This window comes from Tupaia chinensis, unplaced genomic scaffold, assembly GCF_000334495.1.
Source record: "Tupaia chinensis unplaced genomic scaffold, TupChi_1.0 Scaffold000255_1, whole genome shotgun sequence".
Taxonomy (NCBI): domain Eukaryota; kingdom Metazoa; phylum Chordata; class Mammalia; order Scandentia; family Tupaiidae; genus Tupaia; species Tupaia belangeri.
The window spans coordinates 706,171-714,944 of record NW_006159735.1 but is presented as its reverse complement, the minus strand read 5'-3'; the positions used below and the strand labels follow the sequence as shown (position 1 = coordinate 714,944).

The following is an 8,774-nucleotide window of genomic DNA, read 5'->3' as shown; positions in this document are numbered from 1 at the left end:
CACACGCGCCCGGCATGAGTTTTAAGCCAACGGGTCCGGGATATGAACCGCGGTCAACAACGTGGAAGTCCAGCGACATAGCCATTACGCTAACTGCTGGTTCCCCTACTAGGGCTTTTAAAACTGTTCTGAACACTAATTTTGCAACCAGCTAAAGTAACTAGTATATTCCTCTATTCCAAAATCCTTCAAATTAAAAAAAAATTAATTGCAATATTATCCATGCTCTTTTTGAATAAAATTTTTCATTCAAAGTGTTAGAGATCACTGAAATATAATAGAAAATCTAGTAAAATGTGGCCTTTTCAGCAAGTAGCAATTCAGAAATTGACACCTCGCCAGATTAGAGTCTCTAGGTATAAATATAGAATCTAATTTTGGAGGCTGGCAAGTGATGGTTAAGGTTGCTGGACTCCCATATGGCTGACTATAATTCAGGCCCCAGACCTGGCAGCTTGCTTTCTCACTTTCCTTCTCTCTCTGGTCAAATTTTAAAATAATGATGAATAAAATAGTTCTTTAAAAATATATGGAATTTCTGTTTCCTGCATACACAAAACTTCTTAGAATAACTTTAGTCTTTGTTCATATTTTGAGAATATAACTAACGAAAGTGATTTTATTCTAAAACAGTTATCTATTCCCACTTCCTACTTGCCATATGACCCACAACTATACACCTTAGAATGCACTGCTAAATATTCAAATACAGAAAAGAATTTTCTAATTTAAGATTACCTCCCCAAATTCCTTAACCTCTTACTTTTATGTACAAAAGTATTAACCAAGTACTACAACCCATATTGGAAATGTTCAATAGGTTATAAAATTTCCTTTGGTGGGAAAAATTTTTTAAAAAGAAGAAATGACAGCCCTAGTGGCTGCTGTCAAAATGGGCAAGTCCATGAAAACTAGGAAACTGGTGCTGGTCCTGGTAAGATGTCACTCAGGACTCAAAGATGTCAATGTAAAGAACATTGATGATGGCAGCTCAGACTGTCCCTATGGCCATACTCTGGTGGTCAGAATTGACTGCTCTGCAAACTGACAAATGCCATGGACAAGAAGAATATTGCCAAAAGGTCAAAGATCAAATTCTTTGTGAGAGTTTATAACTACAAATCATCTTGTACTCACAAGGTGGCCTTTTACAAAACTGTGGTCAACAAGGATGTCTTCAGAGACCCTGCTCTTAAATACAAGGGCCAGTGCAAGGCAAAGATCAAGTTCAAAGAGAGGTATGTACATGAGGGGAAGAATCAGTGGTTCTTCAGAAATGTGGTTTTAATGTTTTTTTCAATCATTAAAGTTAATAATAAAAAAAATACCCTGTGTCTGCCTGTTACATGTATTATCGGGCTGGGTAAAAGAAACTAGCCATGGCATGGTGGTAGATGTGGGGAAAACACAAAGTGAAAGTTAAATCTACAAAAAAGAAGGAAAGAAAGAAAGAAAGAAGAAAGAAATGTAATTGTTATATTCCTAGAAATATTTTTACAGTACTCCCAGTGGTCCTAAGTAAGCTAGGGATTTGAGACAGTAGTAGAAGACAGAGTCCGAAAAGCTAACAAAATAAAAGACACAATATGTATTGTAGATTTAAAAGGAAAAGTCTAAAGCTGCATATACTTTGCAGTAGCTACTGACTGTGAAAGTAACATTAAATGAAACACTGCTGGCAATACAAAGGAAGAAACCACTGATAAATGCAACAGTTGGATGACTGTCAAGGAAAACTATTCAGAGAAAAAAAAAAGCCAATCTCAAAAGGTTACATACTATAAAATTCATTTATATAACATTCTTAAGAGGACAAACTATGGAAATGGAAAATAGTGAGTGAAGAAGAAAAAGGTGGGCATGTTTTTTTAATTCTTAGGGTTTTTCTTTTTTTTTTTTCTAATTTCTTGTTTACATTTAATTGTGCATCTGGCTGAGTACAATATGGTTTTCCAAAGCAGGCATGCAGTGTGTGATAATTAAATCATGGATATTACCATATTCGTCATCTTCAACAACATTTGATTTTCATTCTGCTAGTTTTTTCTGGAACTTCTTTTGCTATATATACTATACATATTAAAAATATATATATAAGTGGCCATGTTCTTCTTTTTTTTTTTTTTTTTTCCTCTGTTGTGGTATACTGTTCTATAACCTGTTTGCCTTGTTTACATGTAGGTATATTATACAAGACAGCAATACCAAGGATTCTTGTGGTGATGGAGCTTTGTTCTGCATCTTAACTATGGTTGGTGGTAGACAGACAAAAGGTTCCTATACATGTCATAGAAAATCATACAACTAAGTACACAGAAACAAAGAAGTACAAGTAAAACTAGGAAAGTCTGAATAAAATAAGTGGATTGTATCAATGTCAATATTCCAGTCATGACGCTGTAGTACAATTTCACAAAATACTACATTAAAGGAAACAGGTAAAGGATATATAGAATCTCTGTATTATTTCTTTTTCCTTTCTTTTTAAATTTGCTATAGGTCATGTACTTCCCAAAGAGAGACACAGAGAAAGAGATACATAGAGAAGGAAAGAAAGAAATCACCCCCGAGAGAGGACAGCCATGCAGCAATCCCTTCTCCTGCGTTCTTCTCTCAGGATTTTAGGCATACACACAAATGCCCCTGGCATGTATTTTCAAGCCATAGGATCTGGGACTAAAACTGCACAATTGGCCATATGGGATCCAGATGGCTTAACCTCCATGCCACCTGCTGGCCTACTCGTATTATTTCTTACAACTGCATAAGACTCTACAGCTATTTCAAAATTAAAAATTTAATTTAAAATAATGACAAAAATGTACCCTTCAAGCTTTTTTAAGCATTGGTTCCAAATTTCCTCCAAATAAAATCTTACACAGAAATTTATGCATTTTGATTCTAGGATAAAGAACAGTTTTAATCTCCTATGATTTTCCCAATGATTCCAAGAATCAGTGTGGCATCTTATATTAAGGAGGCCATTGCCAAATATAACAGGAGAATGTTGCAAGTAATTAGTGAGTGATATTTGCCAATGGGTATAGTAGGTATTTGAATCTCATATTTGCTTTGTCTGTGGTTAAAAAGGCAGGATAATCTCCAGGTTCTCCCGCCTAGCCAGTTTGATTCCATGAAAACCCTGAGGCTTCCTGAAGAATAGTTTGAAAATCACTGGTTAAAAGAAAATACTGCCTCAAGATGAAAAACTTGCTTTCACTGGTATATTCTGCTTGTTCAAAGAGCAGAAAACACCCTTTTTCAGAAAAAAAAGTAGTGTTAAAACCTGTTAAAATTAAAAATAAAATAAATCTAAGGCCAGATGGTGTGCAAAGATTAAATGCAATGCTCTGTAAACCTGACCTACAGGAGAGAGTTCCAGATTTGGGTACAGAAGACTTCCTGAGTATGCTGGGTGCCTGTGTGCCCATGATCTGGGACTGGCTAAGAGTAGGAGTGGATGATGGTATCAAGACCCTGTTACAGATGCTGTCTCTCTTTTCCCTCTGGCTCATGGAATAAATAGATAAAGAAACTAAAAAAATAGGGCCAATAGGTGGCATGGTGGTTAAGGCACTGGACTCCACATGGCCATCTGCATGACTGAAGTCCCTGACTTGGGGGCTTTAAAAACAGGCTAGGCACGTATGCATGTTGCCCAAAATTCCAAGAGAATGGAAAAAGGACTGTGGTATGGTCATCTCCTCTAGGGGATGATTTCTTACTTTCTTTCTCTCTCTGTTTCTCTCTGGTGAGCATCTACTCTATAGCAAAAAAATAAATCAATAAAAAAATAAAACCAATCAAACAAACAAAAATCCTACAAACACATTTCCCTTCCGTTCATTCAACCCATACTAGACTACTAGGTTCATTCATTACATTTTTTTAGCATTTAAATAAGACTGCCACCAGGTAAAGGTATACTTTTTTTTTTTAAGTTCATAAATGACTTTCAAAATTTCAAAAAGCTGAATTTTATTTTTTTAAAGAATTGTTTCTTTAATTTTATTTATTCATTCATTTATTTTAATTTGACCAGAGAGAGACACAGAGAGGGAGGAGGGGGAGTAAGAATGCAGGCCACCAGGTCCGGGAATCGAACCATGGTCGGCCATGTGAGTGTCCAGTGCCTTAACCAACACGCCACCTGCTGGTTGCCAAAAACTGAATTTTAAAGATAATGTTTAAAACATTTGTTATAATTTTGTTCGTGACTCTATAACAACAGAGATAGTACAGTTTTAAATATTTTTGAGAAAATGGTTACATGTCAACTGCTCAAACTGTTGCAAAGCAAACACCCAGCACACAATTCACATATAAACCTTCTCAATTCAGCTCTGCCTACCTAGTATTCTGTGATATACCATCTGCTAGCAAAGATCAGTCTCTTTTCCTTCTTTTGAAGTCTTCCTCAAGGTAATCCTCTGGTTGTGGCTGTTCTTTTGCAATTTCTACTGATTACAAGGGTATACTTTTTGACTAAAACAATCAAAGATACCTGTAATTTCATTCTCTCATTGTTTAATCTCAAAAAAAAAAAATGTCCTCACTCAACTAAATATGCCTACTGCCACTATTTTGAATCTACTTCTTTCAGACTACAGAATAATCTTTTCTTCTTTTTTAAAATGTGTATTAAATCTAATTAATAGGAGTTAAACAGATCTTCCTGATCCTACCATCTACATTTTATTATCTTAGATTGAGGTGACAAGAATAATTTTCTAAGTAGTTTCTCTCTCTCTCTCTCTTTTTAGGTTTTTGCCACTGGGCATGTGCGCTCGCTAGAGAGAGAAAATGAGAAACCATCCACAAGGGGGGATGGCCACGCTGCAATCCTTTTTCCTCCATTCTCTTCTCAGGATTTTGGGCATGCATGCACACATGCCCAGGAGGATTTCAGGCTGGGACTCAAACCACAGTTGGCCATGTGGGAGTCCAGCACTTTAAATACCACACCACCCTCTAGCCCCTTCTCTCCAAGTTTTGTTTTGTTTTTTGTTTTTTAAGAAATTTTTGCTATAGGGCACATGTGCTTGCTGGAGTTAGAAACAGAAAGTGAAAAATCTCAGGTACACTGAAATCCCTTCTTCTCCATTGTCCTTTTGGGATTTTGGGCAAACACACATACAAATGCCTGGTGTGAGTTTCAAGCCACCAGGTCCAGGACTCAAACCATGATCGTTCATGTGGGAGTCCAGCACCTTAACCACTACACCAACTGCTGGCCCTCTTCTCTCCTAATTTTAACTTGACCTTTAAATCAGTGGTTCCCAATCAAATATCCACAAATTTCTACTTTTTATATACCTGGATGTAGAGATAGAAAATAGCAGATTCCTAGGTCTCACCATAGAGATTTCAATTTAGATGTGGATGTAATGTTTGGGGGTGGGGGAGAAATTCACTCCACTCCCTTCACTAATTTAGAGTTATTGATTATGCAACATGAACAGAATATATACTACACTACTTAGGCTTCCAGTTTCCCCATAAGTTTGCCATGTTTGAGAAAAGAGTAGTTTGGGGGCCAACAGTTAGCCTAATGGCTATGTCGTTGGACTTCCACGTGGTCAACCTCGGTTCGCGTCCAACACCCGGTGGCTTAAAACTCACACCGGTCGCGTGTGTGTGCATGCCCAAGATCCCAAGAGGAGAATGAAGGAGAAGGGATTGCAGTGTGGCCATCCCCCCGGGGGGTGATTTCTTGCTTTCTGTCTCTCTCTGTTAGTCTGGCGAGGGCATGTGCCCTATAGCAAAAATCTCTAAAAAAGAAAAGAGTAGTTTGGGCTCAGCAGATGGCATAATGGTTATGTCACTGGACTTCTACATGTCACTGGACTTCCATATAGTAGACCGTGGTATGAGTCCCAGACATAGCAGCTTAAAACTCACACTGGGTGCATAGGCGTGGGTGCCCAAGATCTCAAGAGGAGAATAGAGAAAGGACTGAGGAAAGGCTATCCCCCTTGGGGGTGGGGGTGATTTCTCACTTTCTGTCTCTCTGGTGAGAACATATGTTCTATAGTAAAAATGACTCTCAGGAAAAAATAAAAGAAAGACTAGTTCACAGTAATCACAGCGAGGTTCCTGATTCTGTATCAAGTTACCTCGTTCTATACAAATATTTCAACATGTAAATCCTTTGTTTATGCAAATCTCTTTGCTACTCGTGGCATTTCCTCCATTCACCCTTCAATTTTCTAATGTCATTTTCCTTTATTTTACTTTCTCACCTCATAAAAATCATATTAACCCTCAAAGACCATTTACAATAAATGCCAATGCTTTCCTGAAGCCTTTCTAACTTTCAAGCTTTGACATGTGTGCCACAAAATTAGCTTGGAGATACCTAGTAGATCAACCTCCTGAGGACTATTTCCTCAACTATAAACAAAATTTTGACTGTTTTCTGAAAGACTATTACAGCTATAAAACATGTTGCATATTAATCTCTTCCTTTCTAAACCTCCAAAAAAAGTACTACTTGCAATTCTTAAAAAGTATTTTATATTTTGACACACATATATATATATATTTTTGGAGAGGTTTTCGCTATAGGGTGCGTGTGCTCACCAGACAGAGAGAGACAGAGACAGAAAGCGAGAAATCACCCCCCAGGGGGGATGGTCACGTCGCAATCTCTCCTCCTCTCCTCCCCCATTCTCCTCTCGGGATCTTGCGCATGCACGCACACGCACCCGGCGTGAGTTTTAAGCCACCGGGTCCAGGACTTGAACCGTGGTCAACTACGTGGGAGCCCAGCGACGACGTAGCCATTACGCTAACTGCTGGTTCCCGACACATATTATTTTGTAACAGCAGTTACAGGTATAGCTTTGACAATTAGATCATTTACCTTGTCCCACACCAAGAACTTAGATATTCATACATTAGCTAGCCCTCAGAGCCTGAAATTTAGTGGCTAAGCTACTATTTTTTAAAAGGCTTCTACCATAGGTGCACACACACTCAGAGATTGGGGGGGGGGGGGTCGAGAAATCATGTATGTCTTTTCATAACATGCATTTTCCATGAATGTTGTGAAGACCCCACATAGACAATAGACTGGAAGTTTGTCAGTTCATCAAAGTCAATTAACATGGAGAATCACAAAAGAAAAAAAAAAGAATTTTCTTTTTTAAACACTTTACTTCTTCAAACTGCCAGAGGGCACAAGTGCTGGCCAGAAAGAGAAGGGAGAAATCACCCCCCATGCACAATTGCATAACATGCTGCAATCCTTTTCCTTCATTTCGATACCCCACTGGAATTTGGGGCACTAACACACATGTGCCTGGCATGCGTTTCAAGACACCAGAGACCAGGAGTCAGACCATGGTCAAATCCCATGTGGGATCCAGTTTCAGTAACCACTAGCCTATAGGGTCAGACTGATATTTTATTTCCAATGTAAAACATCATTAATTGTTAGTGTCAAGCCAAAATGTATTGAGTGTTGTGACTCTGACAGGAATTCTGGGCTCTTGTGCCTGTTTAAGTCATATCAATAATGCATTAACTACAACTGTTGGTTTTATTTTAAGGAATCATCTAGATACTTGAGGAATCGAAATGGAGGGTTTTTTTTAGATTTTTATTCTTTTTCTCCATAATCTTTTTGTTATCTTGCCCAAACCTGAAATTTTCTGCAGCAATTAATGACTTAACCAAATTTCCCAAAGCATTTAACTAAGTTTTCATTTAAACAATAATTTTCTCTTCATTATCATTTGGTTTATGTAATATTTACTTAAATTATATACAATAGCCATACAAAGGGATTAGCTAATTTAAGAATAAACATATGACTCTCATGCATGTTCAACTGATGAAAGCAGCATAGTTTACATACATTTAAAATGCATGAACATAGTATTTTTTAAAGGAATATTAATCCTGCAGGCTGCTTAAATGTAGGCTAAGGAAGTTTCTACAGTATCTACATAAAACATTTTAGGAAAAACACATGACCAATAAATTATGATCATCTCAGCATACGAGAACTTACATATATGATTTGGAGGTTTTTTTTTTCCCAAAAACAACTACAATAGAAACAGCTGTAAAGCTTAGAAAAAATTTTACACTAATTCAATGAATTTCCAAAATAACCATATGCGATAGGTTATATTATCATTTCCTTTTTGCAGACCGAGACATCAAGGTATAATACAAAAGATAAATGACTGAATGAAGGTAAAACAGCAGTACGATCTGGCTTAAGTGCAATCAAATGAAAGTGGTATGGTTCTAGATTCTGCACCCTTGGGTCCTATACAACACTGTTGAAGGAGTACTGTTTTGCTAGGGCTGGAATGTGATGTAGCAGTAAAACATGACACTATGTGAGGCTGACTTGAGTGGAAAAATTGCCAGTTCATGTCCAGAGACTTTCCCTAGTCCCATCTGAGAATGTGTCCCCATGATCCAGAGCAGGCTAAAGTTGGGATCTTACCATCTCAGGGTACTAGATATTGGTCTTCTCTCTCCATCAAGGAATTAAAAAAATAAACTTTTAAAGAAGTACTGTTTTGAGTTCTTCTAATAAGCATGTCTTATTTTCATATTCTTAAGAATCAGAAGGGATAGAACCAGCAGGTAGCATGGTGGTTAAGGGCGCTGGACTCCCACATGGCCAACCATGATTCTAGTCCCAGACCAAGCAGATTGCTTTCTCACTTTCCTTCCCTCACTCCCTCCCTCCTTCCCTCCCTCCCTCCCTCTCTCTCTCTCTCTCTCTCTCTCACACACACACACCCTCACCC

At 37.8% G+C, this 8,774-nt stretch overlaps 1 protein-coding gene and 1 pseudogene across 6 annotated transcripts in view; one reads left to right on the top strand and one right to left on the bottom strand.

Annotated features, from left to right (window-relative positions):
- The window catches only part of KMT2E (lysine methyltransferase 2E (inactive)), a 111,555-nt gene that overhangs the window by 89,535 nt on the left and 13,246 nt on the right, over window positions 1–8,774 (bottom strand). The window lies entirely within an intron of this gene.
- LOC102484299 (60S ribosomal protein L27 pseudogene) lies at window positions 893–1,723 on the top strand (annotated as a pseudogene).